This window comes from Nannospalax galili, unplaced genomic scaffold (assembly GCF_000622305.1).
Source record: "Nannospalax galili isolate Female #2095 unplaced genomic scaffold, S.galili_v1.0 scaffold127, whole genome shotgun sequence".
Taxonomy (NCBI): domain Eukaryota; kingdom Metazoa; phylum Chordata; class Mammalia; order Rodentia; family Spalacidae; genus Nannospalax; species Nannospalax galili.
In genome coordinates this window covers 4,404,114-4,421,185 of record NW_008360326.1, presented here as the reverse complement: position 1 = coordinate 4,421,185, position 17,072 = coordinate 4,404,114, and the positions used below count along the sequence as shown (strand labels likewise).

The 17,072-nt window shown below is 44.7% G+C and overlaps 1 protein-coding gene across 2 annotated transcripts in view; it reads right to left on the bottom strand.

Annotated features, from left to right (window-relative positions):
* The window catches only part of Pnkd (PNKD metallo-beta-lactamase domain containing), a 68,585-nt gene that overhangs the window by 31,530 nt on the left and 19,983 nt on the right, over positions 1–17,072 (bottom strand). The gene's annotated exons all lie outside the window — the stretch shown is intronic.

Below are 17,072 nucleotides of genomic sequence, written 5' to 3'. Positions count from 1 at the left end.
TTCTATCAGGGTCTGTGTTTCAGCTGCTGCCCTGCTTAAGTTCTTGCCTTAGCTTCTCTCAGTGATAGACTGTCACTTGGAAGAATAAGATACAATAAAATCTTTCCTCTCCAAGTTACTTTTGGCCAATGTTTTATTGCAGCAAACAGAAACCAGACTAAAGCAGCCTCTGTTCTTGATCTCAATTCCAAGGTCTCCAAAGTTTTTCAGCAGCAACCTGCTCAGAGGGCCTGTATTCATCTGGAACTCCTCTGCCTCTGAAAACCTAAACTCTAATGTCCTCCCCCCATCCCTTCATCCTCAGTACAGAGCATCCTCCAGCTCCAATCCCCTCAGACTATTCTATTTCTTCCAGCCCTTCAGGCCACATTTCAGACCATATTTCTTTCCTCTTAAACTGTTTTGTTTGTTTTGCAGTACTGGGGATGGAACTCAATGCTGTGTGCCTGCTAGGCAAACACTCCACCACTGAACCTGCACCCCTAGCAATCCAGGTTCTGGTCTTAACATTCAATTCCTTGAAGTACTCAGCACCGGCAGCTTCCTCACCATTCCTTAGTCCTGCCTACCTGAGATAACCAGCTGCCTGACCTGCCTGTGGCAGCCTAGCAATCCCTAACAACCATCTCATGGCATGGCTGTAGGAAACTACTGTCTTCTATGAATCAAGGCTCCTTCAATTTGGGCCTCCCTGGGACCCTAACACTAGTGCTTGGTAGTACTTGCATCTTTATTGGGGCACTTTCATATTCTGTATTAGAAAGACATATTTGTACTCCATATTGTAGAAAGAAGTCAGCACATCCATGTTATTACCAGCTTAGCACGTACATGGTTGTTCATGGTTTGCTTGTTCCCAATTAACCCTCCTCCTAGCCTGGATACCCCTTGAAGAGAACAAGGCTGATACCAGCAGAAACTAACTAGACTCAGCATTTCAAGAAGTGCTTGAGCCCAGACATCCACAGAGTGAGGAAGGAGTGCAGGGGATGATAAGGAGAGAAGCACAGACATCACAAGTCTCAACATCAGGCGGCTGACAAGTGTCCGTAATTCAGTTCCAGGTGATCTGATGCTCTCTTCTGGCCTTGTGGGCTTTGCACACATGGGTTCACTTACATACATGCAGGTAAAATACCCAAACACATAAATTAATTAAAAAGATTTTTTTTTTTTTTTCTGTCTTTTAGAGATAGAGTCTCCCTGTAGTCCCAGCTGACCGGGAACTCACTATGTAGACCAGGTTGGAAAAGAACAAGGAGATCCCACACCTGTCAACTAAGCTTCCTTAAATTTCCACATTAAAAAGTTCTTTTTAGCCAGGTGTGGTGGTGCATACCTTTAGTGCCAGCACCTGGGAGGCAGAGGCAGGTGGATCTTTGTGTGTTCAAGACCAACAAACAAACAAACAAAAGTTTAAGAATCAGAACATACACAATAAGAATTGTGTTCAGCCGGGTGTGGTAGCACATACCTTTTGATCCCAGCACTTGGGAGGCAGAGGCAGGCCAATCTCTGTGAGTTCAAGGCCAGCCTGGTCTACTCAGTGAGTTCTAGACCAGCTGGGGCTATGGGGAGACCCTGTCTTAAAAAAAAAAAAAAAAAAAAAAAATTGTGTTCATACGCTGAAAAAAGTTTTTTTTTTTTGTTTTTTTTTTTTTCAGAACACAGATGTGGCATGTGACAGATCGTTTTGGCTGATTAATGCTCAGTCCCTAACCGTACTCCACTCTTTCATTGTAAACCTCTATTTGGCCTGCTCTCCTCTCAACACCTGCAGCCTCTGTGCTCCTCCGAGCCCTGGAGGGTGGCTTTTGATTGGCTTCAGCTAACTGGTGCACTCATTGCCTGACCAACTATTGGTTGGACCCAGGAATGTGATGCAGTGTCTGCTCTGAGATAATAATAGCAAATATTTATATAGCACACAGCATGTGCCAGGCACTATTCTCAGTGCTTTATATAGATGGACACTTGACTCTCACACCACCCTAGCAATCAAACACTGCGAGATGAATTCAGTGGCTCCAAGTCACACAGCTGGTGAGATGGCAAGGGAGATAGACTGGGGGGGGGTTCTTCTCGAAAAGTCTTCATTGTTCTTAAAAGGGATCTAATGCAACTGTGCTCCTGGGAATCAAAACCACAGTCCTGTGTATACTAAGCAAGTGTTGTACCACTGAGCTGAACCCCCAACTTACCTACAGCTCTTTTTGTTGTTAACACAGGATCTCCTATAGCCTAGGCTGGCCTCCTGAACTAAATTTGTAGCTGAGGCTGGGCCTTGAATTCTTGCTCTTCTTACTTCCCCTTCCTGAGTGCTGGGACTACAACTGTTCACCACCTGGCCTGGCTTTGCTTTCTCACATGTCCTTTTTTTTTGGTCTTTTTGAGACAGGGTCTCCCTGTAGCTCCAGCTGTCCTGGAACTCACTATGTAGACCAGGCTGGCCTTGAACTCACAGAGATCCGCCTGCTTCTGCCTCCCGAGTGCTGGGATTAAAGGTGTGCGCCACCACGCCTGGCCCTATTTCTTTTTTTAATGCAGGGTCTCCCTGTACCCCCAGATGGCCTAGAAGTTGCTATGTAGACCAAACTGGCCACCTCATATTTCCTTTTAGGAGTACTGGGATGACAGGTACAGGTATATGCTGAGTCCTGCTTTTATGCAGATGCAGATTCTAGGTATCCGAACTCAGGTTGTCAGGCAAGCAAGCACTTTATCCACTGAGCCATCGCTCCAGCTCTGTGACAAAGTTTTAAATCAGTTTAGCCTCACTTTCTTTCTAGGCCAAAGGGCTGATAATCTGCATGAGCTACTTTGGGGATTAACTGGCTATGCTGGTAAAGGACAAGGGCCTGGTCCAGGAGGTGCTTGGTATATTTTCATTGATGCTACCATGTCTTGTATCATTCTATTTTTTTTTTTCCTTTTGAGACAGGGTCTCAATATGTATCCCAGGCTGGCCTTGAACTTGTGGATGATCCTTCTACCTTATCCTCTCAAGTGCTGGGATTACAGGCATGAGCCATCAGGCCCAGTACCATTAATGTGAATACAACCTCTGGTCCGCATGGGTGCTCAAACATGAGGGAAGAATATCAAGGGTATGATTCTTCCCTTCCACTCTTCACGGCCATCATACCAGATCAGGCCCTCAGGATATCATGTCTATCCCATTACAGCCCCCTCTAGATCCCTCCACCTAAAGTATTTCAGATAAAACCTTTGGAAGCCTTGCTCAGGATCAACAACCTCTGCCTGAAGTCCAAATCTGTATGGTGTCAAACCAGTTTTTCAGTGTCCTGTGATGCCACATGCCTCCTTCAGCCTGCTTGCTGTCCTGGATCTTCTGCCCCAAAGTCCATTGGAGAAATCATCTTTTTGTTTTGTTTGAGATGTGATCTCACTTAGCCCCTAGTTCCTTACATAGTCGAGGATGAGCTTGATTGAGCTCCTGATCCTCCTGCCCCCCACCCCAAATGCTTGGATTCTGAGCATGACCACCATGCCCATCTGAGAAATCCTTAACGCACATTTCTTCAGGTCCCAGGTGCCTCCTGCTCAGTCCACCCACTGGGATTTATCACCAGTCACCAGAGGAACTATAATTAATTAAGGCCCGAACTCACAATCTGGGGAGTTTAGTAGACTGGGGACAGGAGATGGTGGTGGCAGGGCTCAGTCCTCAGGGAAGCTGATGTGCTTCTCCTTTGAGTATAGCGCCTTTACAGCTGAAAATAGATTCAATTAGCTGGTGATGTCACTCAGTGGTAGAACACATGCCTATAATGGAATGTGCCTGGGTTGATCCCTAGCACTGCAAAGTAAATAAATAAATTCAACTTCTTTGAAGGTTATTTGGTCACAAGTGTTTGTGGGCTAGTCACTACTCTATCCCTAGACCTAAAGAAAGTGCCACATCACAGTCAGAAATGAATGGAAAGTAGCTACTTTCCTCCTTTGGGCTATGAGGCGATCCACTTGTCTCCTAAGTCTTCCACCTCCTGTAGGCAGAAACGCATGCTTCTTGCCTGTTGCCCTTCCAGCCCCTAGCACCTACTTGACAGCTGGAGTATAATGAATGGGGAAGGAAAAACAAGAATGTAGACTGTCTGCTAAGCAGAGGGCATGCCTGAAGCACATGTTACTTGTTTCCATGGCAACTTTTTTAGAGATGAGCTAGCTGAAGCTCAGATGGGCTAAATGACTTGCCCCATCAGAGCTAGTAAGTGAAAGAGTCTGAATTCAGATACAATTTATTGTATCTGAAGTCTGCTTTCCACTGACACTACACTCTTAGCCTGGTTAGGAAGCTGTGAGGAAACAAGACACCTTCAGTACAAAAAGACTATGGTAGCTCCCTTACCTGCAGGTGATACATTCCAAGATGTGGGTGGATGCCTGAAACCACAGACAGCACTGACACCTATACACAGTAGGTTTCTTCTACTAACATGCCAACCTACCATGAAGTTTAATTATGTTAGGCATATAGACAATAACAATAATAGCAGCCATGTCAGGAGGCTAACAGCTGCCTGGAACTTCAGTGGGGGATCTGACACCCTTTTCTGGCCTCTTCAGGCACTGCACTCACATGTCCCCCTCACCCATATACAAATAATTAAAAGAATAAGCCAGGCATGGTGGTACAGGCCTTTAATCCCAGCACTGGGAAGTAGAGGTAGGCAGATGTCTGTGATTCTGAGGCCAGCCTGGTCTACACAGTGAGTGTCCTTAATGATAGGTAAGTGCACCCGTGTCGTACAATGCCCGTGGAGGTCAGAAGAGGCGTCGGATCCCCTGGGACTGGAGTTACGACAGTTGTTAGCTGCCATGTGGGTGCTGGGATTCGAACCTGGGTCTTCCTGGAAGAACAACCAGTGTTCTTAACCACTGAGCTATCTCTCCAGCCCCAAGAAAAAAGTTTTCAATGGGAGGAAATTGGACAAAAAGCTATCACATACCCATCACCTGGCTTCAGGGCTACAGGTGACAGATCAGAGTGAATTTCAAACTTTACTGACCATGGACCTCAATAAATACATTTTATAGTCTATTTAGCTCCCCTCCACTCCCCCAGTAGCCATAAGTTTTTAATTATATTAATTTGTGTGTGTGTGTGTGTGTGTGTGTGGCACCCATGTACCACAATGCTCCTGTGGAGGTCAGAGAATAACTTACTCAAGTCAGTTCTTTCCTTCCACCATGTGGGTTCTGGGGATCAAACTTAGGCTTGTCAAGTGCCTTTACCTACTGAGCCATCTCACCAGCTACCTCGGTCCCTAGCTTTTAAACACAAATATCATCTCAATATGTGCTCAGACAAAGCTTGGATTAAAGGGAAAAATTTTTTTTACACTGAGACCCATACACTAGGCATACATAGTATAAATAAAATGAAATTACACTACATAATATTCTCACTTTATGTAATCTGATTTTTTTATTATCTTTAAAATTTTTTATTTACTTATGTATATGAATGCATTGCCTGCAGGTATGTCAGTGCACCTATCCTGCAGTGCCTGTGATGCCGCAGAAGAAGGTGCTGAATTCCCTTGGAAATGGAGTTATAGACGGTTGTTAGGTTAACAGCCATGTGGGTGCTGGGAATCAAACCTGGGTCCTCTGCAAGAGCAGCCAGTGCTCTTAACCGCTGAGCCATCCTCCAGCCCCTTATTATCATTTTTAATTCTGGTTATGATTCGCTAATTGATTTCAGGCATGTGTGGAAAGCGAGGAGCTGAATGTTCTTCCACCTGGTCTTCTGGAAAACTGTTGGCTCAGTTTTGTTTTTTTTTCCCTCCCCTCTGCCAAACAATGAGAGAGATTCTGCCCTCTAGTGATCATATCTGGGAACTGACTGTGCCTTTTTTTTTTTTTTTTTTTTTTCTTTTTGAGACAGGGTCTCCCTGTCTCAAAAAGAAAAAAAAAAGTATTTTTATTAATTCTTCGGGAATTACAGTGTATTTAAATCATATTCAACTCCCTCTCCCATTTCCTCTCAGACTCACCCCAACCTACCTATCCCATAACTTCATGTCCCACGCTCCCTTTTTTTTTTAAAGTCCATGGAGTCCAATTCGCTCAACTGAAATACTCTTAGGTGTGGGGCCATCCCTGGAGCCCCATCAACCTACCAGGGTCACATTCTTTTTTTGTTTTTCTTTTTTTGGTCTTTTTGAGACAGGGTCTAGCTGTAGCCCCCAGCTGGCTCAGAACTCATTATGTAGACCAGGCTGGCTTGAACTCACAGAGATTTATCTGTCTCTGCCTCCTGAGTGCTGGGATTAAAATGAGCACCACCACACCTGGTTTAGGAGTCACATTCTTTTTTTTTTTTTTGGTTTTTTTGAGACAGGGTCTCCCTGTAGCCCCAGCTGTCCTGGAACTCACTATGTAAACCCGTCTGGCCTTGAACTCACAGAAATCTGCCTGCTGGGATTAAAGGCCTGTGCCACCACGCCCAGCAGGGGTCACATTCTTAAAGAAAACTAACTCTCCCTCTCCCAGCAACCATCAATTACCAATAGCTCTTCTGCTAGGGCTGGGGCTTTGTGTCCACCTTCCTACTTCATGCTGAGATTTTTCTGGCTTGAGGTTGCACAGGTTTTATGCATGCTGCTACAACTGCTGTGAGTTCATGAATGCACCTTCACTGTTGTGTCTGGAGAAAGTTGTTTTGCTGTAGTCATCTACTGCCTCTGGCTCTTACAGTCTTTCTGGCCCCTCTTCCCCCATGATCCTTGAACCTTGGTGGGGGCAGGGGTGGGGGGGGCAAGTATGATACAGATGTCCTATTCGGGGCTGAGCACTCTGAAGTTTCTTATTCTCTGTACCTTGAGACTAATTGTGGATCTCTCTATATCCAATTCTAGGGTATATACCCAAAGGACTATATATCCTACTAGAGAGCTACTTGCTCATCTTTGCCTTTCTTTTACCTGACTCTTCCTTGATGGCAATTTGAGGGGGCTACATAGTGATTCTAAGGCCAGTCTGAGCTTCATGAGACCTTGATTTTTTTTTTTTTTTTTTTTTTTTTTTTTTTTTTTTTTTGAGAAAGGGTCTCCCTGTTCCCTAGCCGACCTGGAGCTTGACCTGACTGGCCTTGATCTCTGTGAGATCCACCTGCTTCTGCTTCCTGAGTGCTGGGATTAAAGGTATGTGCCACTAAAACTAGCTAGAGACTGTCTTAACAACAAACAAACAAACAAACAAACAAACAAACAAACAAAAAGGTTATTAGTTCAGGTCCTTGGTTAGGTACCTTGGAGTGAGGTCCAGATAACTATGGCCTAAACCTTGACCCCCAGAGCTGTTCCATTTGGTAGCCACTAGCTATTTATGATTCCTGAGATTTAAAATGAGGGGATGAAGGATGAGGAAAGAGGTGGTGAGGGCACAGTATAGTTCTATGGTAAGCACTTGCTTAGCACGTGCTAGACCCTGACTTCAATCTCCAACACTGGAGGAAAAAAGTGCTAAGTAGGCCATTGATCTTGATGTGGTCACAGGATTGTCAGAGCCAGGGTCCCAGACCTGGAAAGGTGGGAGATAGTGGTCAGAACATGGGGTGCTTGGAACTACAGGATACAGGACTGGTAAGCAGGGTTTGGGATAGCTAGCCTCTCTGCTGGGAATGAGAGCAAGCAAATGCTGGCTCTCCCTGGGGAGCAGACTCTTTAGACAAAGCAGGAAGAATGTACCAGGGAGCTTCCTGACTGGGAGGCCGAGGAGGAGAAGAACCAGATGGAGGAGGTCCCTAGTATCAAACCAAGCAAGCAAGCAAGCAAGCAACCAACCAAACAAACAAACAAACAAACCCGAAGAACTGAGTACTCCCAACAGGCCTGGCTGGCCCAGAGGCCAAGATACAAGGTGACCGTGAGCAGAGTGTGAGGGCACAGTGGGAGCCTGGTAATGCTGAGAATTCTAGTCTGGGAAAATTCATCCCACCAGGTCCTGTTCAGTGTTGCCAAGCCCGAGGCTGGGTGCATTCCTGAGAGAGTCAATGGGCTGCTTTCTCCAGAACTATAACAATGGACATCTTGAACTCTGCTCCGAGCACTTGACAGTGCTATTTTTAATCTTTACAAACACATTCTATTATTACCTTCCTTTATATACACAAAGGCACCAAGGCCCAGAGCGGTTAAGGACTATCCCCAAGGTCCCAAAGCCAGGAATGATTTGAACTTGGAGCTGGCTGGTGACTTCCCTGGGGCCTTAGCTTACATCTCCCTAAACATGCTGGCTCCCAGGTCTGGAAGCGGGTAATCTGTGTTTTTACAAGCACTTCAGGTGATTCAGATGGCCAGTGGTGCCCTGGCTGTGCAGTCTAGATTGGTTCTGTAGTCCAGGCTTCCTCGCTCTTGCAGCTGGAGCTGGGTCTATGCCACACAGCATGGCAGTGATATTTGGAATGCCTTTTATATAAATGGTATCACCCAAGGCTTGAATTCCCCAAAATTGGAAAAGCAATATGATAAGATCCACTTGTAGGTGAAGAGATACCAGGCCCCACAGCCCTGCAGTGCCCCAAACAACCCCCCCTCCCTCTCCCTCTCCCTTTCCTTCTCCCCCTCTTACCTCTCTCCCTTCCTCCTTTCTTATTTTTTTGAGTCAGGGTCTCACATAGGCACAGGCTGACTTTGAACTCACTATGTAGCCAAAGATGACCTTGAACTCTGGATCCTCCTGCATCCACCTACAGTGCTGGGATTACAGGTGTGTGCCACCATGCCCAGTTTTATGCTGTGCTGGGGAAGGAATTCAGGGCTTTGTGTATGCTAGGCAGGTACTCTATCAGCCGAGTTACATACCCAATCTTTCTTTCTTCAGGGTCTCACTAGTAGCTCACGCTGGTTTTGAACTCATCCTCCTCCTGCCTTGGCCTCTTAGTACTTTGGATTACCAGTACTACACCATCATATCAGCACACTATCCAAATCTTTACTTAAGTGCTAAATAATGTTTATGAACAATAATGCTAATTTCTATTTACAAGCAATACTTTTTTTTTTTTTTTTTTGGTCTTTTTGAGACAGAGTCTCCCTATAGGTCCAGCTGGCCTTGAGCTCACAGAGATCCACTTGCCTCTGCCTCCAGAGTGCTGGGATTAAAGGCATGTGCCACCATGCCAGGCTACGAGCAATGCATCTTAAATTCAATGAAACCTAGTATTTTATTTATAGAATTTTCCTCTTTTGAACTTGGGTTTGATTCCCAGCACCCACATGACAGCTAACCATCCATAACTCCAGTTCTAGGGGATCTGACACCCTCTTCTGTCCTCTGTGGGCATTGCAGAACATGGGTGTACTTATAAACTCATACACACAAAATAATAAAATATTAGCTAGGCATGGGGGTGCACGCCTTTAATCCCAGAACTCAGGAAGCAGAGGCAGGTGGATTTCTGTGAGTTCAAGGCCAGCCTGGTCTACATAATGAATTCCAGGACAGCTGGGGCTATAGGGAGACCCCATCTTAAAAAGACCAAAAAAAAATAGAAAATAATTTAAAAATAATTTTTCCTGTTTTATTCTTAAGATGTTCTATCATACAGCAGTTGGTTTTGACATCCAATGCTTGTCATCTCCTTGCTAGAATGTGCATTGTCATGCAAATTGTCATCTGGTGTTTAAACCCTTAAAACAATGCCTGGAACATAATAAATGCTCAATAAATATTGAGCTACAGGGAGACCCTGCCTCCAAAAAACAAAACAAAACAATAAAAACCCCCAAAAAACAAAAACAAAAGATCACACACACACAAAAAGAAAAACATCAGGCCAATTTGTAGAAGGAAGAACCCCTGGATTCTACATCTTTCCTCCACTCCTGCATATTTCATGCCTGCTGGCTCCTCGCCCTGGGTCTAATAGATGGTGGACCCCCAGGGCCAGGCAGGGCAGAGGCCTAGGGATGAATGGGACTTTGTCCCTAGTTAGTAGGGAGAAGGTGAAGTAGTCCCTCACCCGAATAAAGTCCTCAGAAGAAATACCTTCTTGGAGAAAGTAGAGATAAGCACAAAGATCTCACAGAGGTAGAGAATCCCATGATAGCATGGTAGCCACCAAGAGGAATGTGTGGAGCCCGGGGTCAAACCAGAGGAGACACAGCCACAGAAAAAGCTCTGAGGCCACCCTCTCACTCCTGCTCACTCCTTTCAGGTTCCTGGTACCCACCCTTGCCAGTCAGCTGGCTTCAGCTCCATTCATGGAAATAAACTCTAGCCTAATTCTCTCCACCCCTTCCTGACTTGACATAACTGGACTTTTCTGCTGGGGTAGGATTGTCAGAGACATGCCAGACACCCAGTTGAATTTGGATTTCTGATAAACAACCAATACTGTTTTTAGTGTATTCCCAAATGTTACCTGTGACAATGGTGGTACATTTCTGTAAAAGAATTATTTATTGCCTTTTTTGTTTGTTTGCTTTACAGAGTCTCCTTTAGCCTAGGCTAGCTTCGAATTTGGCTATGTAACATAGGATGACCTAGAACTCCTGGATCTTCCTGCCTCTGCCTCCCAAGTGTTGGGATGACAGATCTGGGTCACATACCTGGATTTGCACCAGGTATTTGCACTGAGAGTCTTCTAGCTTTTTCCAAAGCCTGAAATCTTGTCCCCAGGGCACAACCAAAGTCCAACCTGTCTCCTTATGTAGCTAAGGCTGGCCTCAACTTGAGAGCCTATAGCCTTAGACTCCCAAGTTTTGGGATTCCAGGTGTGTGCCCCATCCTTCCTGGCTTACAGTATTTTTACTAAATGGATTAAGAGAGAGCCCAGTTGTAGAGATCCGGAGAAGTCTACTAGATCTTTCAGGCTGTGAAACTCACCTAGGACTGAATCCTTCTAGAAAGGGAGAAGCCAAAATTGAGCAGCAGAGCTGTACTTGTCTGCTGAGTTCTTTTTGGGGACGAAGCTTCCTAAAAGGAGGTTTACAAGGAAATGGAAGTACACTGAAGGGTTGGGGTGGTCAGGGAGCTAGCTCAGTCCTCCTATGGAACTCCTATCAAAATTCTATCTTGCTATACAAATAACTATACATTGTGTGAGCGTGTGTGTGTGTGTGTGTGTGTGTGTGTGTGTGTGTGTACTCATCTGTACATGTGGTGGTACATGTTGACATCCAGTGTTTTCTGTTACTCTGTACCTTTTTATTTATTATTTATTGTGTATGAGTGCTTTGCATGCATGCATGTAAGTGCACCTGTGTTTGCAATGCCTGAGGAAGCCACAAGAGGGCATGAGATCCCTTGGAACTGGAGTTAGGGATGGTTGTTAGCCACCATGTGGATGCTGGGAACCAAATCTGGGTCCTCTGCAGAGTCATCTCTCCAGTCCCATTTTACCTCCTTTTTTTTTTTTTAAGACAGTGTTTCTCACTGCCCAGATCTATCTGTCTCTATACCACCAGCAATGGAATTTCAGGCGTGTGCTACCACATCTGGCTTTGTTTTTCCCCACTGAGTGCTGTGCTTAAAGAAATGCACCAATGTAAGAAACATTAAATATTAGTCTTTTCTTGGAATTTGGTTTGAGCCTCAAGTTTCTCACCAGTAAACTTTTTTTTGGTCTTTTTTTGAGACAGAGTCTCCCTGTAGCCCCAGCTGTCCTGGAACTCACTATGTAGACCAGGCTGGCCTTGAACTCACAGAGATCCACCTGCCTCTGCCTCCCAAGTGCTGGGAAAAAAGGTGTGCACCACCACACCTGGCAGGAATTCTAATCTTTTAATCCCACCATACCCTGTAAAGACTTTTGTTTAAAGAAAGCCCTGATGCATTCCTGAGCCTGATGGTGTGGGGTGGTGGATCTCTTTTCCCTTCGAACTGATTGTTTTTTATTTTTTTAAATTAAAAAAAATTATTATTTTAATGTGTGTAAGTGCACTCATGTTGTGCAATGCCAGTGGAGGTCAGAAGAGGGCATCAGATCCACTGGAACTGCAGTTAAGGACGGTTTGTAGCCGCCACGTGGGTGCTGGGAATCAAACTCGGGTCCTCTGCAAGAGCAGTCAGTGCTCTTAACTGCTGAGCCATCTCTCCGGCCCCTATTTTTTAAAATTTTTAAATTTTTTTTATTTTAAACTTAAAAAAATTATTTATATATTTTTATGTGTATTTTTGTATTGCCTGCATGTAGGTAAGGGCACCTGTGTCATGCAATGCACGAGGAGGTCAGAAGAAGCTGTTGGATCCTCTGGGACTGGAGTTATGAACAGTTGTTAGCCACCATGTGGGTGCTGGGATTTGAACTTGGGTCTTCTGCATGAACAACCAGTGTTCTTAACCTCTGAGCCATCTCTCCAGTCTTCAAACTGATTGTTTTCAATTAGCCAACTGGGAAAGACTGTGAAGTTGGAACCCAGCTGATGGGGAAAAGACAGTTCTCTTGCATTAGGCATAAAAGCACACGAAGCTTCTGGGTACACCATTCAAGACAGCCTTTTGCAAAAGTAAAATCTGCTTTGCCAAATTACTTCTGCTTTGTTCATGTGTTCTTTGTACATATGGGGTCCTTGGACCTTTGATTTTATTTCTAATACCACCATGCCTGATGCATACCTGGCTTTTATGTGGGTGCTGGGAATTAAAACTCGAGTTTTCAGTCTTGTGCAGCAAACATTTTACTGAGCCATCTCCCCAGATATTTTAAAAATATCTCCAGGGGCTGGGTGTGGTGGTGCACACCTTTACTTCCAGTACTTGGGAGGCAGAGGCTGGTGGATCTCTGTGAGTCTGAGGCCAGCCTGGTCTATAAAGTGAGTTCCAGGCCAGCTGGGGCTACAAAAAAAAGATAAATAAATAAATAAATAAATAAATAAATAAATAAATAAATAAATAAAATAAATCTGCAGGAGCTGGAGAGATGAAGCAGCCAGTAAGCGTGCTTCCTGTGTAATCATGAATACTTGAGTTTAATCCCAGTGTTGGGGAGATGGAGACAGATCCCTAGCCTACTTGTCAAACTCCAGGCAAAATGAGAGCTCCTGTCTAAAAAACAAGGTGAAGGCACCTCGGGGGAAAAAATCCAAGGTTGACTTCTGGCCTCCACATACATGTGCACCTCCCCCTCCCCATCTCTAGCTGGGTGTGTTAATGCACACTTGTAATTCCCGCACTTGGGAAGCTGAAGCAGGAGGATGGCTTTGAGTTTGAAGGTAGCCTGGGCTACAGAGAGAAACTGTATCTCAAAAAACAAAGTCAGCTGGGTGTGGTGGCACATGCCTTTGATCCCAGCAGGCAGATCTCCGAGATGGTGGCCAGCCTGGTCTACATAGTGAGTTCCAGGCCAGCTGTGGCTACAGGGGGACCTGGTCTTCAAACCAAACCAAACAAAAACACAAAACAAATAACTGCAAAAAATCTTAATTGGTATGACAAATAATCTGAGTGATAATTTTGTTTACTAGTAGGCACATTGCTTCACTTATGTTTACTATACAAATGAGTTTGCAGAAAAATCCTGCAGCCCCTGTTGCCTAAACCTTGCTCTAGGAAAGGGTGGGATGAGTCAGCAGAATCAGTAAATAGGCCGAATAATGAAACCTTGACTAAATTAACTAATTTAGTCAATATATATGAGTGGGTACCAGTCACACACCGCCTCTACTGGCCTTCAACTCTCACAGTCCTTCAGCCTCCCAAGTGCTAAAGGTGCGTCTCCACACAGGCTCACTTTTGTCTTCTGTATGGATAGGGATTGCAGTGACAAAGCACAGCTAGAAAAGGAGTCAGGTGCAGGCTGAGAACGCTGGAGCAGCTCCTGGCACCCATCACTAGACACTTCTACTTGCAGTCGCTCAGAAGAGGACATCAGATCCTCTGGAACTGGATTTAGCTGCCGTGAGGGTGCTGAGAACTGAACCCCTGAACCATCTCTCCAGCCCTCCCCCACTTTTAAAATACATTTAATTATGCAAGGAGTGGTGGCATGCAAGAGGCAGAGTTCAAGGCTATCCTGGTCTGCATATTGAGTTCCAAAATAGCCAGGACTACTTAATGAGACCCTGTCTCAAACAAACAAATAAAAATAAATAAAAATTAGCCAGGCATGGTGGCACACGCCTGTAGTCCCTGCACTCAGGAGGCAGAGTCAGGAGGAACTCTGTGAGTTCAAGGCCAGCCTGGCCTACATAGTGAGTTCCAGGACAGCTGGGGCTACAGGGAGACCCTGTCTCAAAAAGACCAAAAAAATAAAAATAAAAATAAAAATAAATAAATAAATAATTGTTTTAGAGTCAGGTGTCCTGGTTTACACCTATAATCCTAGCACTTGGGAGGCAGAGGAAGGTGGGTCTCTGTAAGATTGAAGCCAGCCTGGTCTACATAGTGAGTTCCAGGACAGCTGGGGCTACAGGGAGATCCTGTCTCAAAAAGACCAAAATAATAATAATAATAATAAAACATTTTTTTTAAAAAAAGGGAAAGTGTCAACGAGCTGTGAAAGGTACTTAGGGGTGGTGTTTACCTGCACCTATTAGTATGAGATAAGCACTTTAAACATAGCTGCTCACATTCCCAGCATCCTCTGTGCTTAAGAGAAAGAAAGAGCACTTTGGAATCACAAAACCCAGGCAAGCTCCGTGAGGTTTTACTTCACCATGTAAAATGAAAATGCTACCAAACTTAACAAAAATACATTTAAGAATTTTAATTATTAATTAACTAGATATGTGTGTGGGGTTTGTGATCCTGCCAAGTGTGTTAAGGTTAGAGGACAACTTGTAGGGAGTCCCTTCTTTTCCTTCTGCCACTTGGGTTCTGGAGACAGAACTCAGGTAGTTAGGCTTGGTGGCAAGTAGCCTTACCCACTAAACCATCTCGAAGGCCTCTCTGCCTTTTTATTTTTTCTTTGAGACTGATTCTCACTCTGTAGTCCATGCTGACCTCAGATGCTCTTGCCCTCTGAGTGCAGGGATTATAGGTGCCACTGAACCTGGCTTTCCCTGCATTCTTCATGGGTGGCTACAGGGGTGTCACAATGGGGACAAAGCCCCCAATCAAGCACTGTCACAGCAGGATTAAGACTTCACATCTGCTTGAAGTGCTGTGGCATGCTGCATGATGAGGTTAAACAGGGACTGAGTATGTGGAGATGGTTCCATAACATTTTTTTTTTTTTGAGACAGGGTCTCATAATCCAGGCTGGCCTCAAACTTGCTATGTAGCTGAGGATAACCTTGAACTTCTGCTTCTATTTTTTTTTTTTTTTTTTCTTTGAGACAGGGACTCCCATAGCCCCAGCTGACCTGGAACTTGCTGAGTAGATCTCAACAGAGATCCACCTGCCTCTGCCTTCCTCCTGAGTGCTGGGATTAAAGGCGTGTACCACCACGCCCCAGCTGTTTCTACTTCTTACAAAGGAAAGTTCCTAGCAAGAAATTGCACCTTCTACTAACCTTCTGCAAGGTTAATCAACTGATTAAAACTTCAAAGATTGTGGAGAGGTTGGAATGTTACAGGTGCATAGCCTAATTACAATTTTTCTTGGGCTATCTTTAGCCCCCTAAATAGCCATTCCTTGCCCATCTCTGTGTCTGACCTTACATACTGAGACTAACAGACAAAACCTTTTGGAATGCATTAGTTTATCAAAACTCTAGTTTTGTTAGTATAGTATCTGAGGCCTATAGCTGAGATTTTTCTGCTAAACTGTTAACTGGCTGGTGTGATGGCAGGGACACACACACACACACACACACACACACACACACTGGCTGGTGTGATGGCAGGGACACACACACACACACACACACACACTGGCTGGTGTGATGGCAGGGACACACACACGCACACACACACACACACACACACACACACACACAATCACAGCCGGAGGCAGAAGCAGGTGGATCTGTGAGTTGGAGGCCAGCCTGGTTTACAGAGTTAGTTCCAGGCTAACCAGGGTTGCATGGTGAGACTGTCTCAAAAACAAAACAAAACAAGATACAACCCCCGCCCCCAACTTCATTAAACTGTTACCATATTGGAACTTGGAATTTGAAGTAACCTAAATCTGTGTTCCTGGGCCATGGTCACTCATAGTTGACTCCAGAGTAAATCACTCTTATTGTCTTAGTGGTTGGGAGCTGTGTTTTTGCGTTGATTTTCCCAAATTCTGGGATTACAGGCTTTCACCATGCCACCCAGTTTATTCGGTTTACATGGTGCTGAGGATCAAACCCAGGGCTTCACGCACCCTAGATAAGTGCTCTACCAACTGAGCTATGTCCCCAACACCTGCAGGATTATTTTTATCACCCAGTGACACATAGAGATCTTAGTTTGCGTAAATACACGATGAGGCTTGCACAATACTCAAAGCCCCTAAAAATGTGTCCCCATCATTAAACAACACATGAATCATGTTTGCATATTTGAAGTTTTAAGCTTGAAAGTTTAAAAGCATAGAACTGTCAAGATGTTTATCACAGATATTTTTTTCTAGTAACATAAAAATGAGAAACAAATGTGCACCTGGGTATTTAGAGTCATAGAGTCTTAAAAAGTTTTGTTCAATGCTTTCGTTTTACTTTTAAAATTTTATTTGGGAAGAGCGGGCAGTCCCCCTATATATCCCAGGCTGACCCTCCAGCTCTCTGTCACCCTTGCCTTCAGTGTGTGAGACTCAACTGGCTTCATCCCCAACACAGCAAAAACAGAAATCTTAGTTTAATGCTGCACAGCCTTACATCACATGGTTGTGTTGATGTTTAAATCAAATTCATCCTAGACATTTGTTTCACATTTGAGCGCAGGCCTTTAATCCAGCACTCCGGAGGCAGAGGCAGGCGGATCTCTGTGAGTTCAAGGCCAACCTGGTCTACATAGTGAGTTCCAGGACAGCTGGGGCTACAGGGAGACCATCTCAAAAAGACAACAAACAAAAAGACATACACAGGCCTTGACGCACAGTCTGGTTTCCTCCTGAGAAAGGGTCTGGAATAAGTGGGACGAAGTTACTTTCTATGCATCTGTGTTTTGTCAACTTCTATCAGCCAGAGCTATTTCCTGTAAATCTGAATCACGCACTAACTCACGCTTTG